Genomic DNA, 23,157 nt, shown 5'->3' with positions numbered 1-23,157 from the left:
TGTAGATTTTGCTTTATGTTTTGGATCATTGTCTTGTTGGAAGACAAATCTCCGTCCCAGTCTCAGGTCTTTTGCAGACTCCATCAGGTTTTCTTCCAGAATGGTCCTGTATTTGGCTCCATCCATCTTCCCATCAATTTTAACCATCTTCCCTGTCCCTGCTGAAGAAAAGCAGGCCCAAACCATGATGCTGCCACCACCATGTTTGACAGTGGGGATGGTGTGTTCAGCTGTGTTGCTTTTACGCCAAACATAACGGTTTGCATTGTTGCCACAAAGTTCAATTTTGGTTTCATCTGACCAGAGCACCTTCTTCCACATGTTTGGTGTGTCTCCCAGGTTGCTTGTGGCAAACTTTAAACAACACTTTTTATGGATATCTTTAAGAAATGGCTTTCTTCTTGCCACTCTTCCATAAAGGCCAGATTTGTGCAATATACGACTGATTGTTGTCCTATGGACAGAGTCTCCCACCTCAGCTGTAGATCTCTGCAGTTCATCCAGAGTGATCATGGGCCTCTTGGCTGCATCTCTGATCAGTCTTCTCCTTGTATGAGCTGAAAGTTTAGAGGGACGGCCAGGTCTTGGTAGATTTGCAGTGGTCTGATACTCCTTCCATTTCAATATTATCGCTTGCACAGTGCTCCTTGGGATGTTTAAAGCTTGGGAAATCTTTTTGTATCCAAATCCGGCTTTAAACTTCTTCACAACAGTATCTCGGACCTGCCTGGTGTGTTCCTTGTTCTTCATGATGCTCTCTGCGCTTTTAACGGACCTTTGAGACTATCACAGTGCAGGTGAATTGATACGGAGACTTGATTACACACAGGTGGATTGTATTTATCATCATTAGTCATTTAGGTCAACATTGGATCATTCAGAGATCCTCACTGAACTTCTGGAGAGAGTTTGCTGCACTGAAAGTAAAGGGGCTGAATAATTTTGCACGCCCAATTTTTCAGTTTTTGATTTGTTAAAAAAGTTTGAAATATCCAATAAATGTCGTTGCACTTCATGATTGTGTCCCACTTGTTGTTGATTCTTCACAAAAAAATACAGTTTTATATCTTTATGTTTGAAGCCTGAAATGTGGCAAAAGGTCGCAAAGTTCAAGGGGGCCGAATACTTTCGCAAGGCACTGTATATATATATATATATATGTATATATATATATATATATATAGCAAAAATATAAACACAACATGCAACATTTTCAAAGATTTTACTGAGTTACAGTTCATAGATGGAAATCAGTCAATTGAAATAAAAAAAATAGGCCCTAATCAATGGATATCACATGACTGTCACGACTTCTGCCGAAGTTGGCTCCCCTGCCTGTTCAGGCGGTGCTCGGCGGTCGTCGTCACCGGCCTACTAGCCGTCGCCGATCCCTTTTTTGTTTTCTGTTTGTTTTGTCTTATTAGTTGCACCTGTGTCTATTTGTGTTTGCTTGATGGGCTTCCTTATTTAAAGTTAGTATACCCGCCCTTGTTTTGTGCGGGATTACTCTTGTGTTACGTGTGTGTGTTATTAGGTGTGTCCGTGTTTTGGGTTGGTCTATATTTTTCCCCGCCCTGTGTTGTGGGCATTGCTTTTGGTGCCGAATTAAAGTGCACTTCTTCCTGTGGAACTCTCTGCGCCTGATTCTTCCTCACACACCTAGTCCCTCGTGACAATGACTGGACACAGGTGCAGCCATGGGTGGCTTACACACCCACTGAGGAGCAAGGCCCAGCCAATCAGAATTAGTTTTTCTTCCCACAAAAGGGCTTTATTACAGACAGAAATACTCCTCAGCAGAACCCTCCCGCTCGTCAGATGATCCCGCAGGTGAAGAAGACCGATGTGTGGAGGTTCTGTGCTGGCGTGGTTACACATGGTCTGCAGTTGTGAGGCCGGTTGGATGTACGGACAAATTATCTAAAACAACATTGGTAGGCTTATGGTAGAGAAATTAAAATTCAATTATCTGGCAACAGCTCTGTTGGAAATTCCTGCAGTCAGCATGCCAATTGCACGCTCCCTCAACTCTGTGGCATTGTGTTGTGTAACAAAACTGCACATTTTAGAATGGCCTTTTATTGTCCAGGTAGAGGTAGGGAGGGAGGGAGAAAAGGGAGGGAGGGGGGGAGGGAGAAGTGGTATGGAGGGAGGGAGGGAGGGAGGGAGGAAGGGAGAAGTGGTAGGGAGGGAGAAGAGGTAGGGAGGGAGGGAGAAGTGGTAGGGAGGGAGAAGAGGTAGGGAGGGAGGGAGGGAGAAGTGGTAGGGAGGGAGAAGAGGTAGGGAGGGAGGGAGGGAGAAGAGGTAGGGAGGGAGGGAGAGGAGGGAGAGGAGGTAGGGAGGGAGGGAGTGAGAAGAGGTAGGGAGGGAGAAGAGTGAGGGAGAGAGTGAGTAGAGGTAGAGGTAGGGAGTGAGAAGAGGTAGGGAGTGAGAAGAGGTAGAGGGAGGGAGAGAGGGAGGGAGAAGAGGAGGTGGAGGGAAGGAAAAGAGGTAGAGGTAGGGAGGGGGTGAGTGAGAAGAGGAGGTAGAGGTAGGGAGAGAGTGAGAAGAGGAGGTAGAGGTAGGGAGGAAGTGAGAAAAGGTAGGTAGGGAGGGAGAAGAGGAGGTAGTGAGGGAGGGAGAAAAGGGAGGGAGGGAGGGAGAAGTGGTAGGCAGGGAGGGAGGGAGATAGGAAGGAAGAAGTGGGAGGGAGGGAGGAAGGAAGAAGTGGTAAGGAGGGAGAAGAGGTAGGGAGGGAGAAGAGGTAATGAGGGGGGGAGAAGAGAAGGTAGAGGTAGGGAGGTAGGGAGGGAGTGAGAAGAGGTAGGGGGGGGAGAAGAGTGAGGGAGGGAGTGAGAAGAGGTAGAGGTTGGGAGTGAGAAGAGGTAGGGAGAGGGAGGGAGGGAGAAGGGGGAGGGAGGGAGGGAGAAGAGGTAGAGGTAGGGAGTGAGACGAGGTTGTGAGTGAGAAGAGGGAGTGAGGGAGAAGTGGTAGGGAGTGAGGGAGAAGTGGTAGGGAGGGCAAGGGAGAAGAGGGAGAGAGAGAGGGCAAGGGAGAAGAGGTAGAGAGAGAGAGGGAGGGAGGGAGAAGATGTAGAGAGAGGAAAGGAGAAGAGGTATAGAGAGAGAGAGAGAGAGAGGGGGGGAAGTGGTAGAGAGAGGGAGGGTAAGAAGTAGGAGGGAGAAGAGGTAGAGTTAGGGAGTGAGAAGAGTTAGGGAGTGAGAAGAGGTAGAGGGAGGGAGAAGAGGAGGTGGAGGGAGGAAGGGAGAAGAGGTGGAGGGAGGAAGGGAGAAGAGGAGGGAGAAGAGGAGGGAGAAGAGGAGGTGGAGGGAAGGAGAAGAGGTAGAGGTAGGGAGGGGGTGAGTGAGAAGAGGAGGTAGAGGTAGGGAGAGAGTGAGAAGAGGAGGTAGAGGTAGGGAGGAAGTGAGAAAAGGTTGGTAGGGAGGGAGAAGAGGAGGTAGTGAGGGAGGGAGAAAAGGGAGGGAGGGAGGGAGAAGTGGTAGGCAGGGAGGGAGGAAGGAAGGAAGAGGTGGGAGGGAGGGAGGGAGGAAGGAAGAAGTTGTAGGGAGGGAGAAGATGTAAGGAGGGATGGAGAAGAGAAGGTAGGGAGGTAGGGAGGTAGGGAGAAGAGGTAGGGAGTGAGAAGAGGTAGGGAGTGAGAAGAGGTAGGGGGAGGGAGGGAGAAGAGTGAGGGAGTGAGGGAGGGAGTGAGAAGAGGTAGAGGTTGGGAGTGAGAAGAGGTAGGGGGAGGGAGGGAGAAGAGGTAGAGGGAGGGAGTGAGAAGAGGTAGAGGGAGGGAGTGAGAAGAGGGAGGGAGTGCGAAGAGGGAGGGAGTGCGAAGAGGGAGGGAGTGCGAAGAGGTAGGGAGTGCGAAGAGGTAGGGAGTGCGAAGAGGTAGGGAGTGCGAAGAGGTAGGGAGTGCGAAGAGGTAGGGAGTGCGAAGAGGTAGGGAGTGCGAAGAGGTAGGGAGTGCGAAGAGGTAGGGAGTGAGAAGAGGTAGGGAGTGAGAAGAGGTAGGGAGTGAGAAGAGGTAGGGAGTGAGAAGAGGTAGGGAGTGAGAAGAGGTAGGGGAGGGAGTGACAAGAGGTAGGGGGAGAAGTGAGAAGAGGTAGGGGGAGGGAGTGAGAAAAGGTAGAGGGAGGGAGAGAGGGAGGGAGAAGAGGAGGTGGAGGGAGGGAGAAGAGGTAGAGGTAGGGAGGGTGTGAGTGAGAAGAGGAGGTAGAGGTAGGGAGGGAGTGAGAAAGGGTAGGGAGGGAGGGAGAAAAGGGAGGGAGGGAGAAGAGGAGGTAGAGGTAGGGAGGGAGGGAGAAAAGGGAGGGAGGGGGGAGGGAGAAGTGGCATGGAGGGAGGGAGGGAGGAAGAGAAGTGGTAGGGAGGGAGAAGAGGTAGGGAGGGAAGTGGTAGGGAGGGAGAAGAGGTAGGGAGGGAGGGAGAAGAGGTAGGGAGGGAGGGAGAGGAGGTAGGGAGGGAGAGGAGGTAGGGAGGGTGGGAGTGAGAAGAGGTAAGGAGGGAGAGAGGGAGGGAGAAGAGGAGGTGGAGGGAAGGAGAAGAGGTAGACGTAGGGAGAGAGTGAGAAGAGGAGGTAGAGGTAGGGAGGAAGTGAGAAAAGGTAGGTAGGGAGGGAGAAGAGTAGGTAGTGAGGGAGGGAGAAAAGGGAGGGAGGGAGGGAGAAGTGGTAGGCAGGGAGGGAGGGAGGGAGGAAGGAAGAAGTGGTAGGGAGGGAGAAGAGGTAGGGAGGGAGAAGAGGTAAGGAGGGAGGGAGAAGAGAAGGAAGAGGTAGGGAGGTAGAGGTAGGGAGTGAGAAGAGGTAGAGGGAGGGAGAGAGGGAGGGAGAAGAGGAGGTGGAGGGAAGGAGAAGAGGTAGACGTAGGGAGAGAGTGAGAAGAGGAGGTAGAGGTAGGGAGGAAGTGAGAAAAGGTAGGTAGGGAGGGAGAAGAGTAGGTAGTGAGGGAGGGAGAAAAGGGAGGGAGGGAGGGAGAAGTGGTAGGCAGGGAGGGAGGGAGGGAGGAAGGAAGAAGTGATAGGGAGGGAGAAGAGGTAGGGAGGGAGAAGAGGTAAGGAGGGAGGGAGAAGAGAAGGAAGAGGTAGGGAGGTAGGGAGGGAGTGAGAAGAGGTAGGGAGTGAGAAGAGGTAGAGGGAGGGAGAGAGGGAGAAGAGGAGGTGGAGGGAGGGAGGGAGGGAGGGAGGGAGGGAGAAGAGGAGCGAGAAAAGGGAGGGAGGGAGGGAGAAGAGGAGGTGGAGGGAAGGAGAAGAGGTAGAGGTAGGGAGGGGGTGAGTGAGAAGAGGAGGTAGAGGTAGGGAGAGAGTGAGAAGAGGAGGTAGAGGTAGGGAGGAAGTGAGAAAAGGTAGGTAGGGAGGGAGAAGAGGAGGTAGTGAGGGAGGGAGAAAAGGGAGGGAGGGAGGGAGAAGTGGTAGGCAGGGAGGGAGGGAGGGAGGGAGGAAGGAAGGAAGAAGAGGGAGGGAGGAAGGAAGAAGTGGTAGGGAGGGAGAAGAGGTAAGGATGGAGGGAGAAGAGAAGGTAGAGGTAGGGAGGTAGGGAGGGAGTGAGAAGAGGTAGGGATTGAGAAGAGGTAGGGAGTGAGAAGAGGTAGGGGGAGGGAGGGAGAAGAGTGAGGGAGAAGAGTGAGGGAGTGAGGGAGAAGAGTGAGGGAGGGAGTGAGAAGAGGTAGAGGTTGGGAGTGAGAAGAGGTAGGGGGGGAGTGAGAAGAGGTAGAGGGGGGGAGTGAGAAGAGGGAGGGAGTGAGAAGAGGAAGGGAGTGAGAAGAGGTAGGGAGTGAGAAGAGTTAGGGGGAGAGAGTGAGAAGAGGTGGGGAGGGAGTGAGAAGAGGTAGGGGGAGAAGTGAGAAGAGGTAGGGGGAGGGAGTGAGAAAAGGTAGAGGGGGGGAGAGAGGGAGGGAGAAGAGGAGGTGGAGGGAGGGAGAAGAGGTAGAGGTAGGGAGTGCGTGAGTGAGAAGAGGAGGTAGAGGTAGGGAGGGAGTGAGAAAAGGTAGGGAGGGAGGGAGGGAGGCAGGGAGGGAGGGAGGGAGGGAGGGAGAAGTGGTAGGGAGAGAGAAGAGGTAGGGAGGGAGGGAGAGGAGGTAGGGAGGGAGAGGAGGTAGGGAGGGAGGGAGTGAGAAGAGGTAGGGAGGGAGAAGAGTGAGGGAGAGAGTGAGAAGAGGTAGAGGTAGGGAGAGAGGGAGGGAGAAGAGGAGGTGGAGGGAAGGAGAAGAGTTAGAGGTAGGGAGGGGGTGAGTGAGAAGAGGAGGTAGAGGTAGGGAGAGAGTGAGAAGAGGAGGTAGAGGTAGGGAGGAAGTGAGAAAAGGTAGGTAGGGAGGGAGAAGAGGAGGTAGTGAGGGAGGGAGGGAGGGAGAAGTGGTAGGCAGGGAGGGAGGGAGGGAGGAAGGAAGAAGTGGTAGGGAGGGAGAAGAGGTAGGGAGGGAGAAGAGGTAAGGAGGGAGGGAGAAGAGAAGGTAGAGGTAGGGAGGTAGGGAGGGAGTGAGAAGAGGTAGTGGGAGGGAGAAGAGTGAGGGAGTGAGGGAGCAGAGTGAGGGAGGGGGTGAGAAGAGGTAGAGGTTGGGAGTGAGAAGAGGTAGGGGGAGGGAGGGAGAAGAGGTAGAGCGAGGGAGTGAGAAGAGGTAGAGGAAGTGAGAAGAGATAGAGGGGGGGAGTGAGAAGAGGTAGAGGGGGGGAGTGAGAAGAGGGAGGGGGTGAGAAGAGGGAGGGAGTGAGAAGAGGGAGGGAGTGAGAAGAGGTAGGGAGTGAGAAGAGGTAGGGGGAGGGAGTGAGAAGAGGTGGGGGAGGGAGTGAGAAGAGGTAGGGGGAGAAGTGAGAAGAGGTAGGGGGAGGGAGTGAGAAAAGGTAGAGAGAGGGAGGGAGAAGAGGAGGTGGAGGGAGGGAGAAGAGGTAGAGGTAGGGAGTGCGTGAGTGAGTGAGAAGAGGAGGTAGAGGTAGGGAGGGAGTGAGAAAAGGGAGGGAGGGAGGGAGGGAGGGAGGGAGGGAGGGAGGGAGGGAGGGAGGGAGGGAGGGAGGAAGGGAGAAGTGGTAGGGAGGGAGAAGAGGTAGGGAGGGAGGGAGAGGAGGTAGGGAGGGAGAGGAGGTAGGGAGGGAGGGAGTGAGAAGAGGTAGGGAGGGAGAAGAGTGAGGGAGAGAGTGAGAAGAGGTAGAGGTAGGGAGAGAGGGAGGGAGAAGAGGAGGTGGAGGGAAGGAGAAGAGGTAGAGGTAGGGAGGAGATTGAGAAAAGGTAGGTAGGGAGGGAGAAGAGGAGGTAGTGAGGGAGGGAGAAAGGGGAGGGAGGGAGGGAGAAGTGGTAGGCAGGGAGGGAGGGAGGGAGGGAGGAAGGAAGAAGTGGTAGGGAGGGAGAAGAGGTAGGGAGGGAGAAGAGGTAAGGAGGGAGGGAGAAGAGAAGGTAGAGGTAGGGAGGTAGGGAGGGAGTGAGAAGAGGTAGGGTGTGAAAAGAGGTAGGGAGTGGGAAGAGGTAGTGGGAGGGAGAAGAGTGAGGGAGTGAGGGAGCAGAGTGAGGGAGGGGGTGAGAAGAGGTAGGGAGGGAGAAGAGTGAGGGAGAGAGTAAGAAGAGGTAGAGGTAGGGAGAGAGGGAGGGAGAAGAGGTGGTGGAGGGAAGGAGAAGAGGTAGAGGTAGGGAGGGGGTGTTTGAGAAGAGGAGGTAGAGGTAGGGAGAGAGTGAGAAGAGGAGGTAGAGGTAGGGAGGAAGTGAGAAAAGGTAGGTAGGGAGGGAGAAGAGGAGGTAGTGAGGGAGGGAGAAAAGGGAGGGAGGGAGGGAGAAGTGGTAGGCAGGGAGGGAGGGAAGAAGGAAGAAGTGGTAGGGAGGGAGAAGAGGTAGGGAGGGAGAAGAGGTAAGGAGGGAGGGAGAAGAGAAGGTAGAGGTAGGGAGGTAGGGAGGGAGTGAGAAGAGGTAGGGTGTGAGAAGAGGTAGGGAGTGGGAAGAGGTAGTGGGAGGGAGAAGAGTGAGGGAGTGAGGGAGCAGAGTGAGGGAGGGGGTGAGAAGAGGTAGAGGTTGGGAGTGAGAAGAGGTGGAGGGAGGGAGGGAGAAGGGGGAGGGAGGGAGGGAGGGAGAAGAGGTAGAGGTAGGGAGTGAGAAGAGGTAGAGGTTGTGAGTGAGAAGAGGGAGTGAGGGAGAAGTGGTAGGGAGTGAGGGAGAAGTGGTAGGGAGGGAGGGAGAAGTGGTAGGGACGGCAAGGGAGAAGAGGGAGAGAGAGAGGGCAAGGGAGAAGAGGTAGAGAGAGAGAGAGAGGGAGGGAGGGAGAAGATGTAGAGAGATGAAAGGAGAAGAGGTATAGAGAGAGAGAGAGAGAGAGAGAGAAGTGGTAGAGAGAGAAAGAGAGGGAGGGTAAGAAGTAGGAGGGAGAAGAGGTAGAGGTAGGGAGTGAGGGAGAAGAGGAGGTGGAGGGAGGGAGGGAGGGAGGGAGGGAGGGAGGGAGGGAGAAGAGGAGGTGGAGGGAAGGAGAAGAGGTAGAGGTAGGGAGGGGTGAGTGAGAAGGGGAGGTAGAGGTAGGGAGAGAGTGAGAAGAGGAGGTAGAGGTAGGGAGGAAGTGAGAAAAGGTAGGTAGGGAGGGAGAAGAGGAGGTAGTGAGGGAGGGAGAAAAGGGAGGGAGGGAGAAGTGGTAGGCAGGGAGGGACGGAGGGAGGAAGGAAGGAAGGAAGAAGTGGGAGGGAGGGAGGGAGGAAGGAAGAAGTGGTAGGGAGGGAGAAGAGGTAGGGAGGGAGAAGAGGTAAAGAGGGAGGGAGAAGAGAAGGTAGAGGTAGGGAGGTAGGGAGGGAGTGAGAAGAGGTAGGGAGTGAGAAGAGGTAGGGAGTGAGAAGAGGTAGGGAGTGAGAAGAGGTAGGGGGAGGGGGGAGAAGAGTGAGGGAGTGAGGGAGAAGAGGTAGGGAGGGAGGGAGAAGTGGTAGGGAGGGCAAGGGAGAAGAGGTAGAGAGAGAGAGAGAGGGAGGGAGTGAGGGAGAAGATGTAGAGAGAGGAAAGGAGAAGAGGTATAGAGAGAGAGAGAGAGAGAGAGAGAGGGGGGGAAGTGGTAGAGAGAGAAAGAGAGGGAGGGTAAGAAGTAGGAGGGAGAAGAGGTAGAGGTAGGGAGTGAGAAGAGGTAGGGAGTGAGAAGAGCTAGAGGGAGGGAGAGAGGGAGAAGAGGAGGTGGATGGAGGGAGGGAGGGAGGGAGGGAGAAGAGGAGTGAGAAAAGGGAGGGAGGGAGGGAGGGAGGAGAGGTAGAGAGAGGGGGGGGAGGGAGGTAGGGAGGGATGGAGGGAGAAGATGTAGAGAGAGGGAAGGAGAAGAGGTAGAGAGAGAGGTGGAGAAGAGGTAGAGAGAGAGAGAGAGAGAGAGAGAGAGAGAGAGGGAGGGTAAGAAGTAGGAGGGGGAAGAGGTAGAGAGAGGGAGTAAGAAGAGGTAGAGGGAGGGAGGGAGAAGAGGAGGTGGAGGTAGGGAGAGGTAGGGAGGGAATGAGAAGAGTAGGTAGAGGTAGGGAGGGAGTGAGAAAAGGTAGGGAGGCAGGGAGAAAAGGGAGGGAGGGAGAAAAGGGAGGGAGAAGTGGTAGGGAGGGAGAAGTGGTAGGGAGGGATGGAGGGAGGAAGGGAGGGAGAAGTGGTAGGAAGGGAGAAGAGGTAGGGAGGGAGAAGAGGAAGAGGTAGGGAGGGAGAAGAGGAAGAGGTAGGGAGGGAGAAGAGGTAGGGAGGTAGGGAGGGAGAAGATGTAGGGAGGGAGAACAGGTAGGGGGGAGGGAGGGAGAAGAGGAGGTAGAGGTAGGGAGGGAGTGAGAAGAGGTAGGGAGTGAGAAGAGGTAGGGGTAGGGAGTGAGAAGAGGTAGGGGGAGGGAGGGAGAAGAGTGGGGGAGGGGGGGAGGAAGAAGAGGTGGAGGGAGGGAGGGAGGGAGAAGAGGTAGAGAGAGAGAGGGCGAGGGAGAAGAGGTAGACAGAGATGGCGAGGGAGAAGAGGTAGGGAGGTAGGGAGGGAGGACAGGTAGGGGGGATGGAGGGAGAAGAGGAGGTAGAGGTAGGGAGGGAGTGAGAAGAGGTAGGGAGTGAGAAGAGGTAGGGGGAGGGAGAAGAGGTAGAGAGAGAGAGGGCGAGGGAGATGAGGTAGGTGGAGGGAGGGAGGGAGAAGAGGTAGCGAAAGAGGGAGAGGGAGAAGAGGTAGAGAGAGAGAGAGGGGGGGAGAAGAGGTGGAGGGAGGGAGGGGATGTAGAGAGAGGGAATGAGAAGAGGTAGAGAGAGAGAGAGAGAGAGAGGGAGGGTAAGAAGTAGGAGGGGGAAGAGGTAGAGAGAGGGAGTAAGAAGAGGTAGAAGTAGAGGGAGTGAGAAGAGTAGGTAGAGGTAGGGAGGGAGTGAGAAAAGGTAGGGAGGGAGGGAGAAAAGGGAGGGAGGGAGGGAGAAAAGGGAGGGAGGGAGGGAGAAGTGATAGGGAGGGAGGGAGGGAGGGAGAGAGAGAGAGAGAGAGAGAGGGAGAAGTGGGAGGGAGGGAGAAGAGGAAGAGGTAGGGAGGGAGAAGAGGAAGAGGTAGTGAGGGAGAAGAGGTAGGGGGGAGGGAGGGAGAAGAGGAAGAGGTAGGGAGGGAGTGAGAAGAGGTAGGGATTGAGAAGAGGTAGGGGGAGGGAGGGAGAAGAGTGAGGGGGGAGTGAGAAGAGGTAGAGGTAGGGAGTGAGAAGAGGTTGATGTAGGGAGTGAGGGAGAAGTGGTAGGGAGGGAGGGAGGGAGGGAGGGAGGGAGGGAGGGCGAGGTAGAGAGAGAGGGCGAGGGAGAAGAGGTAGAGAGAGAGGGCGAGGGAGAAGAGGTAGAGAGAGAGGGCGAGGGAGAAGAGGTAGAGAGAGAGAGAGAGAGAGAGAGGGAGGGAGAAGTGGTAGAGAGAGGGAGGGAGAAGAGGTAGAGAGAGGGAGTAAGAAGAGGTAGAGGTAGGGAGTAAGAAGAGGTAGGGAGTAAGAAGAGGTAGGGAGTGAGAAGAGGTAGAGGGAGGGAGAAGAGGAGGTGGAGGGAGAGAGAAGAGGTAGAGGTAGGGAGGGAGTGAGAAAAGGGAGGGAGGGAGGGAGGGAGAAGAGGTAGAGGTAGGGAGGGAGAAGAGGAAGAGGTAGGGAGGGAGAAGAGGAAGAGGTAGGGAGGGAGAAGAGGTAGGGAGGGAGAAGAGGAAGAGGTATGGAGGGAGAAAAGGTAGGGAGGGAGGAAGGGAGTGAGAAGAGGTAGGGAGTTAGAAGACGTAGGGGGAGGGAGTGAGAAGAGGTAGAGGTAGGGCGGGAGTGAGAAGAGGTAGAGGTAGGGAGGGAGTGAGAAGAGGTAGAGGTAGGGAGGGAGTGAGAAGAGGTAGAGGTAGGGAGGGAGTGAGAAGAGGTAGAGGTAGGGAGGGAGGGAGAAGTGGTAGGGAGGGAGGGAGGGAGAAGTGGTAAGGAGGGAGGGAGGGAGAATAGGTAGAGGGAGGGAGAAGAGGTAGAGAGGGAGAAGAGGTAGGGAGTAGAGGTAGAGAGGGAGAAGAGGTAGGGAGGGAGGGAGGTAGGGAGGGAGGGAGGGAGGGAGAAGAGGTTGAGGGAGAAGAGGTAGAGAGAGAGAGAGAGAGAGGGAGAAGAAGTAGAGAGAGAAGAGGTAGAGAGGGAGGGAGAAGATCTAGAGAGAGAGAGGGAGAAGAGGTAGAGAGAGAGAGAGAGAGAGAGAGGGAGGGAGAAGTGGTAGAGAGAGAGAGAGGGAGGGTAAGAAGTAGGAGGGAGAAGAGGTAGCGAGAGAAGAAAGAGGCACACATCTGAAGAACAGCTCATGGTTGCCGTGACCTCATAGCCTCGATGTCAGAGGTCACATTGAGGGTTAACCAATCATGTGGCAGAAAACATTTAAGTGTGGTGACAGTGGTTAATATAATGCACATTTCCAATGGTTGTACACACAAGTTTAGTGAGTGAAAAGACATTTTGAAAGAAAGAGTGTGTGTGTTTGGGGCGTTCGGGGTGGAAGTACAATCACCTCCTCTTTGGTGGAGGTCACATACCAGAGATTCAGTGGCTGTGAATGTTTAGTGTCGCCCCTACCTCGCCCGGCTCTGGGCGGTACTATCTCATAATCAATCACTCCTAAGTAATCCCTAGAGGGAAATACCATTCTGGTGGGGGGAGTCAACTTCAAAATAAGTAATTGACGTTTCCCTCACAGTGGTTTCCCTTTTGGCTTTGTTTTTTTGTGACCTCACATCCTCACATCCTTTGTGTGGACAGTTGTCACAGATACTGTTTGTGTAAGGGCGGAGGGTACAGACGTTCACTTTGAAAAGCACACAATGACAGACAGAGAACGTGTGTGTGTGTGATTGTGTGTGTGTGTGTGTGTGTGTGTGTGTGTGTGTGTGTGTGTGTGTGTGTGTGTGTCTTTGTACAAATAGATTGATGAGTACAACAACAACACACTGAATAAAAATAGGGGAAAGAAAAGTATGAAAGAGAAGTGGATGATTCTGTATTCTTTCCTAGTTTTAATTATTCAGTAGTTCTAGTCTGATCCTGGCTGGCTGGTTTTGGAAATTGAAAGCTGCTTTGAAACAGAGCTACACAGCCTCCAAGCCCTTTCTCTTTGATATTGTAATCAGCTCCATGCATGTGTACGTGTCTTCATTCTTTTCAATGCTATGCACGCACACACACATAATCACACACACACCAACGTGCTATGCTCCCTTCATTTCCACACTCATTTGAAGTGTCAGATTAGGCTTTGTTCCTTCACTGAGCTCCCCAGACTATGTTCCTTCACTGAGCTCCCCAGACTATGTTCCTTCACTGAGCTCCCCAGACTATGTTCCTTCACTGAGCTCCCCAGACTATGCTCCTTCACTGAGCTCCCCAGACTATGTTCCTTCACTGAGCTCCCCAGACTGTTCCTTCACTGAGCTCCCCAGACTATGTTCCTTCACTGAGCTCCCCAGACTGTTACTTCACTGAGCTCCCCAGACTATGTTCCTTCACTGAGCTCCCCAGACTATTTTCCTTCACTGAGCTCCCCAGACTGTTACTTCACTGAGCTCCCCAGACTATGTTCCTTCACTGAGCTCCCCAGACTGTTCCTTCACTGAGCTCCCCAGACTATGTTCCTTCACTGAGCTCCCCAGACTGTTACTTCACTGAGCTCCCCAGACTATGTTCCTTCACTGAGCTCCCCCAGACTATGTTCCTTCACTGAGCTCCCCAGACTATGTTCCTTCACTGAGCTCCCCAGACTGTTACTTCACTGAGCTCCCCAGACTATGTTCCTTCACTGAGCTCCCCAGACTATGTTCCTTCACTGAGGTCCCCCAGACTATGTTCCTTCACTGAGCTCCCCAGACTATGTTCATTCACTGAGCTCCCCAGACTATGTTCCTTCACTGAGCTCCCCCAGACTATGTTCCTTCACTGAGCTCCCCCAGACTATGTTCCTTCACTGAGCTCCCCCAGACTATGTTCCTTCACTGAGCTCCCCCAGACTATGTTCCTTCACTGAGCTCCCCCAGACTATGTTCCTTCACTGAGCTCCCCAGACTGTTACTTCACTGAGCTCCCCAGACTATGTTCCTTCACTGAGCTCCCCAGACTATGTTCCTTCACTGAGCTCCCCCAGACTATGTTCCTTCACTGAGCTCCCCAGACTGTTCCTTCACTGAGCTCCCCAGACTATGTTCCTTCACTGAGCTCCCCCAGACTGTTCCTTCACTGAGCTCCCCCAGACTGTTCCTTCACTGAGCTCCCCAGACTATGTTCCTTCACTGAGCTCCCCAGACTATGTTCCTTCACTGAGCTCCCCAGACTATGTTCCTTCACTGAGCTCCCCCAGACTATGTTCCTTCACTGAGCTCCCCAGACTATGTTCCTTCACTGAGCTCCCCAGACTATGTTACTTCACTGAGCTCCCCAGACTATGTTACTTCACTGAGCTCCCCAGACTATGTTCCTTCACTGAGCTCCCCAGACTGTTACTTCACTGAGCTCCCCAGACTGTTACTTCACTGAGCTCCCCAGACTGTTCCTTCACTGAGCTCCCCAGACTATGTTACTTCACTGAGCTCCCCAGACTATGTTACTTCACTGAGCTCCCCAGACTATGTTCCTTCACTGAGCTCCCCAGACTATGTTCCTTCACTGAGCTCCCCAGACTGTTACTTCACTGAGCTCCCCAGACTGTTACTTCACTGAGCTCCCCAGACTGTTCCTTCACTGAGCTCCCCAGACTTTGTTACTTCACTGAGCTCCCCCAGACTGTTCCTTCACTGAGCTCCCCCAGACTATGTTCCTTCACTGAGCTCCCCAGACTATGTTCCTTCACTGAGCTCCCCCAGACTATGTTCCTTCACTGAGCTCCCCAGACTATGTTCCTTCACTGAGCTCCCCAGACTGTTACTTCACTGAGCTCCCCAGACTATGTTCCTTCACTGAGCTCCCCAGACTATGTTCCTTCACTGAGCTCCCCCAGACTATGTTCCTTCACTGAGCTCCCCCAGACTATGTTCCTTCACTGAGCTCCCCCAGACTATGTTCCTTCACTGAGCTCCCCCAGACTAAGTTCCTTCACTGAGCTCCCCAGACTGTTACTTCACTGAGCTCCCCAGACTATGTTCCTTCACTGAGCTCCCCAGACTATGTTCCTTCACTGAGCTCCCCCAGACTATGTTCCTTCACTGAGCTCCCCAGACTATGTTCCTTCACTGAGCTCCCCAGACTATGTTCCTTCACTGAGCTCCCCCAGACTATGTGCCTTCACTGAGCTCCCCAGACTGTTACTTCACTGAGCTCCCCAGACTGTTACTTCACTGAGCTCCCCAGACTGTTCCTTCACTGAGCTCCCCAGACTATGTTCCTTCACTGAGCTCCCCCAGACTATGTTCCTTCACTGAGCTCCCCCAGACTATGTTCCTTCACTGAGCTCCCCCAGACTATGTTCCTTCACTGAGCTCCCCAGACTATGCTACTTCACTGAGCTCCCCAGACTATGTTCCTTCACTGAGCTCCCCAGACTATGTTACTTCACTGAGCTCCCCAGACTATGTTCCTTCACTGAGTTCCCCAGACTATGTTACTTCACTGAGCTCCCCCAGACTGTTCCTTCACTGAGCTCACCAGACTATGTTCCTTCACTGAGCTCCCCAGACTGTTACTTCACTGAGCTCCCCAGACTGTTACTTCACTGAGCTCCCCAGACTTCGTCAGCATCATTTTGCCCGCTTAAAGTTTTTCCTCACTTTTCTCTCCATCCTTCTCCTCACTTGTTCTCTTCTTTTTCTCCTCTCCTACTCCTCCCTTCTCTCTTTATTTCCTCCTTGGTTCTTCTCTCTTTATTTCCTCTTCGGTTCTTCTCTCTTTATTTCCTCCTTGGTTCTTCTCTCTTTATTTCCTCTTCGGTTCTTCTCTCTTTATTTCCTCCTTGGTTCTTCTCTCTTTATTTCCTCTTCGGTTCTTCTCTCTTTATTTCCTCTTCGGTTCTTCTCTCTTTATTTCCTCCTCAGTTCTTCTCTCTTGCATCTTTCCTCCCTTTCATTCTCTATGCTGGTGCATGGAATGTGTCAGGATCCATTTTAGATCTGAGAATGTAAAGGGATGTCTCTCTCTCTCTCTGTCTCTCTCTGTCTCTCTCTGTCTCTCTCTCTGTCTATCTCTCTCTGGCTCTCTGGCTCTCTCTGGCTCTCTCTGTCTCTCTCTCTCTGGCTCTCTCTGGCTCTCTGGCTCTCTCTGTCTGTCTCTCTCTGTCTCTCTGTCTCTCTCTGTCTCTCTCTGTCTCTCTCTGTCTCTCTCTGTCTTTCTCTCTCTCTCTCTGTCTCTCTCTCTCTGTCTGTCTCTGTCTCTGTCTCTGTCTCTCTGTCTCTGTCTGGCTCTGTCTCTCTCTGTCTTTCTCTCTCTGTCTCTCTCTGGCTCTCTCTCTGTCTTTCTCTCTCTGTCTCTCTCTGGCTCTCTCTCTGTCTCTCTCTCTCTCTCTCTGTCTCTGTCTCTCTGACTCTCTCTGTATCTCTCTGTGTCTCTCTGTCTGGCTCTGTCTTTCTCTGTCTGGCTCTGTCTCTGTCTTTCTCTCTCTGTCTCTCTGTCTCTCTCTCTCTGGCTCTGTCTCTCTCTGTCTCTCTCTCTATGTCTGGCTCTCTGTCTCTCTCTCTGTCTCTCTCTGTCTCTCTCTCGCTCTCTTTATCTCTCTCTATTTGTCTCCCTCTCAGTCTGTAGGTATTGAAGGCAAGGTGAATAACTTTGAGGTCTCTGGTTATCCCTAGCTGCCTCATTAAGCCACTCTGGTTGATAAATATTCCGGCTCTGCATACCTCACCCACAAAAGGAGAGAGAACAGAAATATTCAGATACTCTCCGCACCTGAGGAGATGTTAGAGGGGGAGGTAAAAACACTCACACAGACACATAGTCTTGTACAGCTAACCTTGTGGGAACACACAATTCAGTCCCATTCAAAATCATATTTTCCCTAACCCTAACCTGTACTCTTACCCTAACCTTAACCCTAACCCAAAAACCTAACCTTCACCCTAAAATTAACCCTAACCCCTAACCCTAACACTAATTCTAACCTTAACCCTAAACCCCCTAGAAATAACATTTGACCTTGTGGGGACCAACAAAATGTTCCCAGTTGGTAAAATGTTTGTTCATTTACAATTTTTGTGGGGAATTCTGGTCCCCACAAGAATAGTTAAACACGTCCACATACATACACACACACACACACACACACACACAGACTCTGGCATAGGAGAACCGGAAAGGACGGAACAATGAGCATCACACTCAGCTCAAGGATCAGCTTTATTTCTCTCAGGCCTTAGTGTATGTTCCTATTAGTATGAGCTGGAGTGCTGAGTGTGTGCATGTGTTTGCGTGTCCAGTTATCAGTATAGAGCAGACACCCAGGCGGAACGAGTGGAGGGGAAAAGCCTCTTTGGAAAGTAGGTCAGAGAGTTACCCGCGTAGCATAAGCTTTATCCTAGCGTTAACTTAGCATTAGCCTAGTGTGACGGCTAACTGTGGCATGCACCTCTGTGCTGACTCACTGTCTCAGGAAATGCTCTGGAGTCAAATGAGAAAAAAAGAAGGGAGGAAGAGAAAGGGAGATAAGTAAAGAGAAGAATGATGGGGAGAATGAACCTGGGGTTAGAGTGAGATAGAAGGGAGGGAGGGAGGGAGGGAGGGAGGGAGGGAGGGAGGGAGGGAGGGAGGGAGGGAGGGAGGGGGGTGGGAAGGGGGAAGGAGAGAGATGTAAAGAAAGAGGAAAGGGGAGCGAGGGGAGGGGATGAAAGTAAGTAAGAGTGAGATGGATGGATACAGGTAACAGAGCCAGAGAGAGAGAAAGAATGTGAGGGTAAAGTGGGAGACATCGGACGATAGAGGGAGGGAGTGTGCAAATAGTGAATGAGATGGATAAATTGGGACACAGCCTTATGATGATTTCTCTTTGAAGCCAATGGTCTGTCGTGCAGTAGCTCAGTTACAGCAGATTCTTCATCATTAGTTTATTGGCATACATCCTGTTTTCTCTGGCCGGTTTCCCTTTGTATAAACTTTGACACAGGGCCAGTTTCCATTTATATTAACTGTATTGGCAAGGACCTGTTTCCATAGGGATTCTTTGTCAGTCACCCCCAATGCAAGCTGATCACTCTGTTACCACGGTGATGTGATGGGCAGCTTCATTCCCTCCACTCTTTGTGCTGATGACAAAGTTAAACACTCAGCTTGTCTGTGTTGTATCTCCTTTTATCTCAGGCTGTCTCTACCCCATCCTCTCTCTCTCTCTCTTTCTCAACCCCCCCCCCCCCACCTTTCTCTCTCTCTCTCTCTCTCTCTCTCTGTCTCTGTCTCTGTCTCTCTCTCTCCCTCTCTCTCTCTCGCTCTTTCCTCTCCCTAATGTCCCTCTCTCTTTCAGTTCAATTTGTTTTATTGGCATGACTATGTTATTGCCAAAGAATACTCTGGAGATGAAGTGATACATTTACAATATTAACATAACTAAAATAATAATAATCAACAATGTCAATGGGACAACAGTAACAACAATAATCAAGGGTGACCATAACTATACATTGAACAATAACAATGGCATAGAGGACATGTGCAGGCTGGTTGGTCTGTCAGACACTGTCACTCATTTTATGACAGGTAGCAATGTAGTGTGCTGCCAACCCACAGCTCTCTGCGTCCTCCCCCAACAGGATGGGTAGCCTATCCTCATCAGAGAGGCCTTTGAAACCTTGAATAAGGGTTTCAAATTGGGGAAAATGACACTCTTTAATTGTTTTATATTTTTGACATTTTGTCAGGAAATGCAGCTCTGTCTCAGGTTCTGCTGTGGTGCAGTGGCTGCACAACCTTCCCTCTACAGGGAGACAGGTTTTCCTCTCTCTTTCATCTTTCTTAGAAATGTATTGTGAGAGGTAGACAGTTAGATAGATGGTCCATGTCTCTGTTAGTTAAGCGTAGCGCCTGTGACGTTAAACATTTCGTCCGTAGTTAACAGTAATCTCCTTACGGCGTATTTATTTACTCCACATGAACGCATTGAGCCACATACCTGTCATATCTGGCTTTCATGTAGAGGTGGTACGGCCAACTCTGCTTGCATGATGAGTAGCCTTACATTGCTTGAGACCTGAAGACTTGGCTTTGGCTTTAGCTCTAACGATCTGAGCAGTGAGGACGACACAGATTCAATACTTAGCGTGTAACGTTGGGATCAGTTCATTTCTCAAGACTGCTCTACACATGACACTAAATCTACAGTAGGTGAACATCTTCAGTTGATTAAAGATATACAGCACTGGGAGAGGTTAACTCTCACACATGATTTCCTGGTTGCTACTCTACACTGCCACACAGGTTAGTACATGTATCACTGGAACAGCATGAAAACAGCTGTATTTCAACCATGTTCAGTTCTAATTCATTTACACATCACAATTATATCACAAACCATGTCTACAAGCTCTCACAGTCTCACGTCGGAATTAGACCTTGGTCCAGGTTTCTCAAATGTCCAATTTCGAAGGTTTTCCAAATGTCAAAATTCAGGTTAAGGTCAGGGCATCAACTCCAACGTCTTAGGGTAAGGCATAAACTCTGAATGTTTAAAGGTTAAGGTTTGGGATAGGCTTCAAATGAAAATATCAAAAACAACTTTCTAACGCTGGATTTGATTTTTCAACCTTTGGAATCAGAGGCTGAATCTTACTCCCGCCATCCCCGTCCACAATGCCCTAGCAAAACCAAAACCTACTTGAAGGTAACATACCGGTTTCTATGTCATCTCCTGACATCCTCAGACATGGATAGACGTCGAATACTGACTTGTTTCACGGGTGACCTGGCTGGTCTGGCACAGTGTGATTTTCACAGTCACTATCTCGCTCTATCTCTCTCTCTTTATCTCTCTCGCTCTGTGTCTTGACGTTCTGCTTTGTAAGAGATCAGGGGGAGAGAAAATTACACCATCATTAACCTTTATTTAACTAGGCAAGTCAGTTAAGAACAAATTCTTATTTACAATGACGGCCTACTGGGGAACAGTGGGTTAACTGTCTTGTTCAGGGGCAGAATGACAGAGATTTGACAGGGATTTGATTCAGCAACCTTTCGGTTACTGGCTCAACACTAACCACTAGGCTACCTGCCGCCCCATTATCCCCTAACCATATTCTTCAGCACACTGCTTATCATGGCAGGACATGAAACCCAGCCTGCTTGTAATAAGAAAATCACTTGCGTATGTGTGCATGTGTGTGTTTAACCTTTGTTTGTGTTACTCACTTTACTGGAGCGGCCACTTCCTGATAACTCAGCCTGTGTGTGATGGACCAACTCCAGTGGCTGGGCTTGGGCTCTGTATATCACAAACTGAGAATCCCAATGAGCCGGAATGGAGACAGAGGAGCAGGTTAACTTGTCACTCCTCTTTTTGATTCATCTGACAATAATTAGCCCTTTCAGGAACTCTAGTTAATGCAATGAACTTCAAATATTATATTTGCCTATTCCTATCTCTCATAAAAGCACTGTTCCAGAAAGTGGAGACACTTCTGGATTAGTTATCTTCATGAAACAACATTACGATCCTGCTCAAACGATGCACCAGCATTACGATCCTGCTCTAACGATGCGGCAGCATTACGATCCTGCTCTAACGATGCACCAGCATTATGATCCTGCTCTAACGATGCGCCAGCATTATGATCCTGCTCTAACGATGCACCAGCATTATGATCCTGCTCTAACGATGCACCAGCATTACGATCCTGCTCTAACGATGCACCAGCATTACGATCCTGCTCTAACGATGCGCCAGCATTACGATCCTGCTCTAACGATGCACCAGCATTATGATCCTGCTCTAACGATGCACCAGCATTATGATCCTGCTCTAACGATGCACCAGCATTATGATCCTGCTCTAACGATGCACCAGCATTACGATCCTGCTCTAACGATGTGGCAGCATTACAATCCTGCTCTAACGATGCGCCAGCATTACGATCCTGCTCTAACGATGCGTCAGCATTACGATCCTGCTCTAACGATGCGCCAGCATTACGATCCTGCTCTAACGATGTGCCAGCATTACGATCCTGCTCTAACGATGCGCCAGCATTACGATCCTGCTCTAACGATGCGCCAGCATTACGATCCTGCTCTAACGATGCGCCAGCATTACGATCCTGCTCTAACGATGTGGCAGCATTACGATCCTGCTCTAACGATGCGCCAGCATTACGATCCTGCTCTAACGATGCGCCAGCATTACGATCCTGCTTTAACGATGTGGCAGATTCACTGCATCCTGTTGTTTACTGGGCTCTTGTATCCATGGTGATAATAAATGCACCCTGTTTTTGCACACGCTCCTTTAACCTAATCTCATTGGCCCTGTGTCAGTCAGAGTGACAAGCATAACACTCTGTCCTTTCCACTCTTTTTTCCCCTCTCACTCTCTCACTCCCTCTCTGGCTGTTTGCTCTGCTCTGTGCTTCTCTTTTCTGAGTAAATATACAGAGAGTTGGTCTCTTGGTCGATCACTTAGTGAAGGTCACCCTCTGTGTTTCCGCGATAAAGAGCTCATTTTGACAGCTGCCTGAATCTCGCCTCCTCCCCTACCCTCACTGCCTCGTCCGCTACGCTCACTGCCTCGTCCCCTACGCTCACTGCCTCGTCCCCTACGCTCACTGCCTCGTCCCCTACACTCACTGCCTCGTCCCCTACGCTCACTGCCTCGTGCCCTACCCTCACTGCCTCGTCCCCTACGCTCACTGCCTCGTCCCCTATGCTCACTGCCTCGTCCCCTACCCTCAATGCCTCCTCCGTTACGCTCACTGCCTCGTCCCCTACACTCAATGCCTCGTCCCCTACCCTCAATGCCTCGTCCCCTACGCTCACTGCCTCGTCCCCTACGCTCACTGCCTCGTCCCCTACGCTCACTGCCTCAGCCCCTACTCTCACTGCCTCGTCCCCTACGCTCACTGCCTCGTCCCCTACGCTCACTGCCTCGTCCCCTACACTCACTGCCTCGTCCCCTACGCTCACTGCCTCGTGCCCTACCCTCACTGCCTCGTCCCCTACGCTCACTGCCTCGTCCCCTATGCTCACTGCCTCGTCCCCTACCCTCAATGCCTCCTCCGTTACGCTCACTGCCTCGTCCCCTACACTCAATGCCTCGTCCCCTACCCTCAATGCCTCGTCCCCTACGCTCACTGCCTCGTCCCCTACGCTCACTGCCTCGTCCCCTACGCTCACTGCCTCAGCCCCTACTCTCACTGCCTCGTCCCCTACGCTCACTGCCTCGTCCCCTACGCTCACTGCCTCGTCCCCTACGCTCACTGCCTCGTCCCCTACGCTCACTGCCTCATCCCCTACCCTCAATGCCTCGTCCCCTACGCTCACTGCCTCGTCCCCTACCCTCAATGCCTCGTCCCCTACGCTCACTGCCTCGTCCCCTACCCTCACTGCCTCCTCCCCTACGCTCACTGCCCTGTCCCCTACACTCAATGCCTCGTCCCCTACCCTCAATGCCTCGTCCCCTACGCTCACTGCCTCGTCCCCTACGCTCACTGCCTCATCCTCTACTCTCACTGCCTCGTCCCCTACTCTCACTGCCTCCTCCCCTACGCTCACTGCCTCCTCCCCTACCCTCAATGCCTCGTCCCCTACGCTCACTGCCTCGTCCCCTACTCTCACTGCCTCCTCCCCTACGCTCACTGCCTCGTCCCCTACGCTCACTGCCTCCTCCCCTACGCTCACTGCCTCGCCCCTACGCTCACTGCCTCGCCCCTACCCTCACTTCCTCCTCCCCTACCCTCACTGCCTCCTCCGTTACGCTCACTGCCTCGTCCCCTACCCTCAATGCCTCGTCCCCTACGCTCACTGCCTCGTCCCCTACTCTCACTGCCTCGTCCCCTACGCTCACTGCCTCGTCCCCTACTCTCACTGCCTCGTCCCCTACTCTCACTGCCTCGTCCCCTACCCTCACTGCCTCGTCCCCTACCCTCACTGCCTCGTCCCCTACCCTCACTGCCTCGTCCCCTACCCTCACTGCCTCGTCCCCTACCCTCACTGCCTCGTCCCCTACCCTCACTGCCTCGTCCCCTACTCTCACTGCCTCGTCCCCTACGCTCACTGCCTCGTCCCCTACTCTCACTGCCTCGTCTCCTACGCTCACTGCCTCGTCCCCTACGCTCACTGCCTCCTCCCCTACCCTCACTGCCTCCTCCCCTACCCTCACTGCCTCGTCCCCTACTCTCACTGCCTCGTCCCCTACGCTCACTGCCTCGTCCCCTACTCTCACTGCCTCGTCCCCTACGCTCACTGCCTCGTCCCCTACGCTCACTGCCTCCTCCCCTACCCTCACTGCCTCCTCCCCTACCCTCACTGCCTCCTCCCCTACCCTCACTGCCTCCTCCCCTACGCTCACTGCCTCGTCCCCTACCCTCACTGCCTCCTCCCCTACCCTCACTGCCTCCTCCCCTACGCTCACTGCCTCGTCCCCTACCCTCAATGCCTCGTCCCCTACGCTCACTGCCTCGTCCCCTACTCTCACTGCCTCGTCCCCTACCCTCACTGCCTCGTCCCCTACCCTCACTGCCTCGTCCCCTACCCTCACTGCCTCGTCCCCTACCCTCACTGCCTCGTCCCCTACCCTCACTGCCTCGTCCCCTACCCTCACTGCCTCGTCCCCTACGCTCACTGCCTCGTCCCCTACCCTCACTGCCTCGTCCCCTACCCTCA

The 23,157-nt window shown here is 52.6% G+C and overlaps 1 protein-coding gene across 4 annotated transcripts in view; it reads left to right on the top strand.

The window, feature by feature from the left end:
* Positions 1–23,157, top strand: part of LOC110492510 (sodium/potassium-transporting ATPase subunit beta-1-interacting protein 4) — a 129,278-nt gene that overhangs the window by 103,537 nt on the left and 2,584 nt on the right. The window lies entirely within an intron of this gene.

The sequence above is a fragment of the Oncorhynchus mykiss genome, chromosome 16 (genome assembly GCF_013265735.2).
Source record: "Oncorhynchus mykiss isolate Arlee chromosome 16, USDA_OmykA_1.1, whole genome shotgun sequence".
In the NCBI taxonomy this organism is placed as follows: Eukaryota; Metazoa; Chordata; class Actinopteri; order Salmoniformes; family Salmonidae; genus Oncorhynchus; species Oncorhynchus mykiss.
This window is presented reverse-complemented; position numbering and strand designations above follow the sequence as displayed.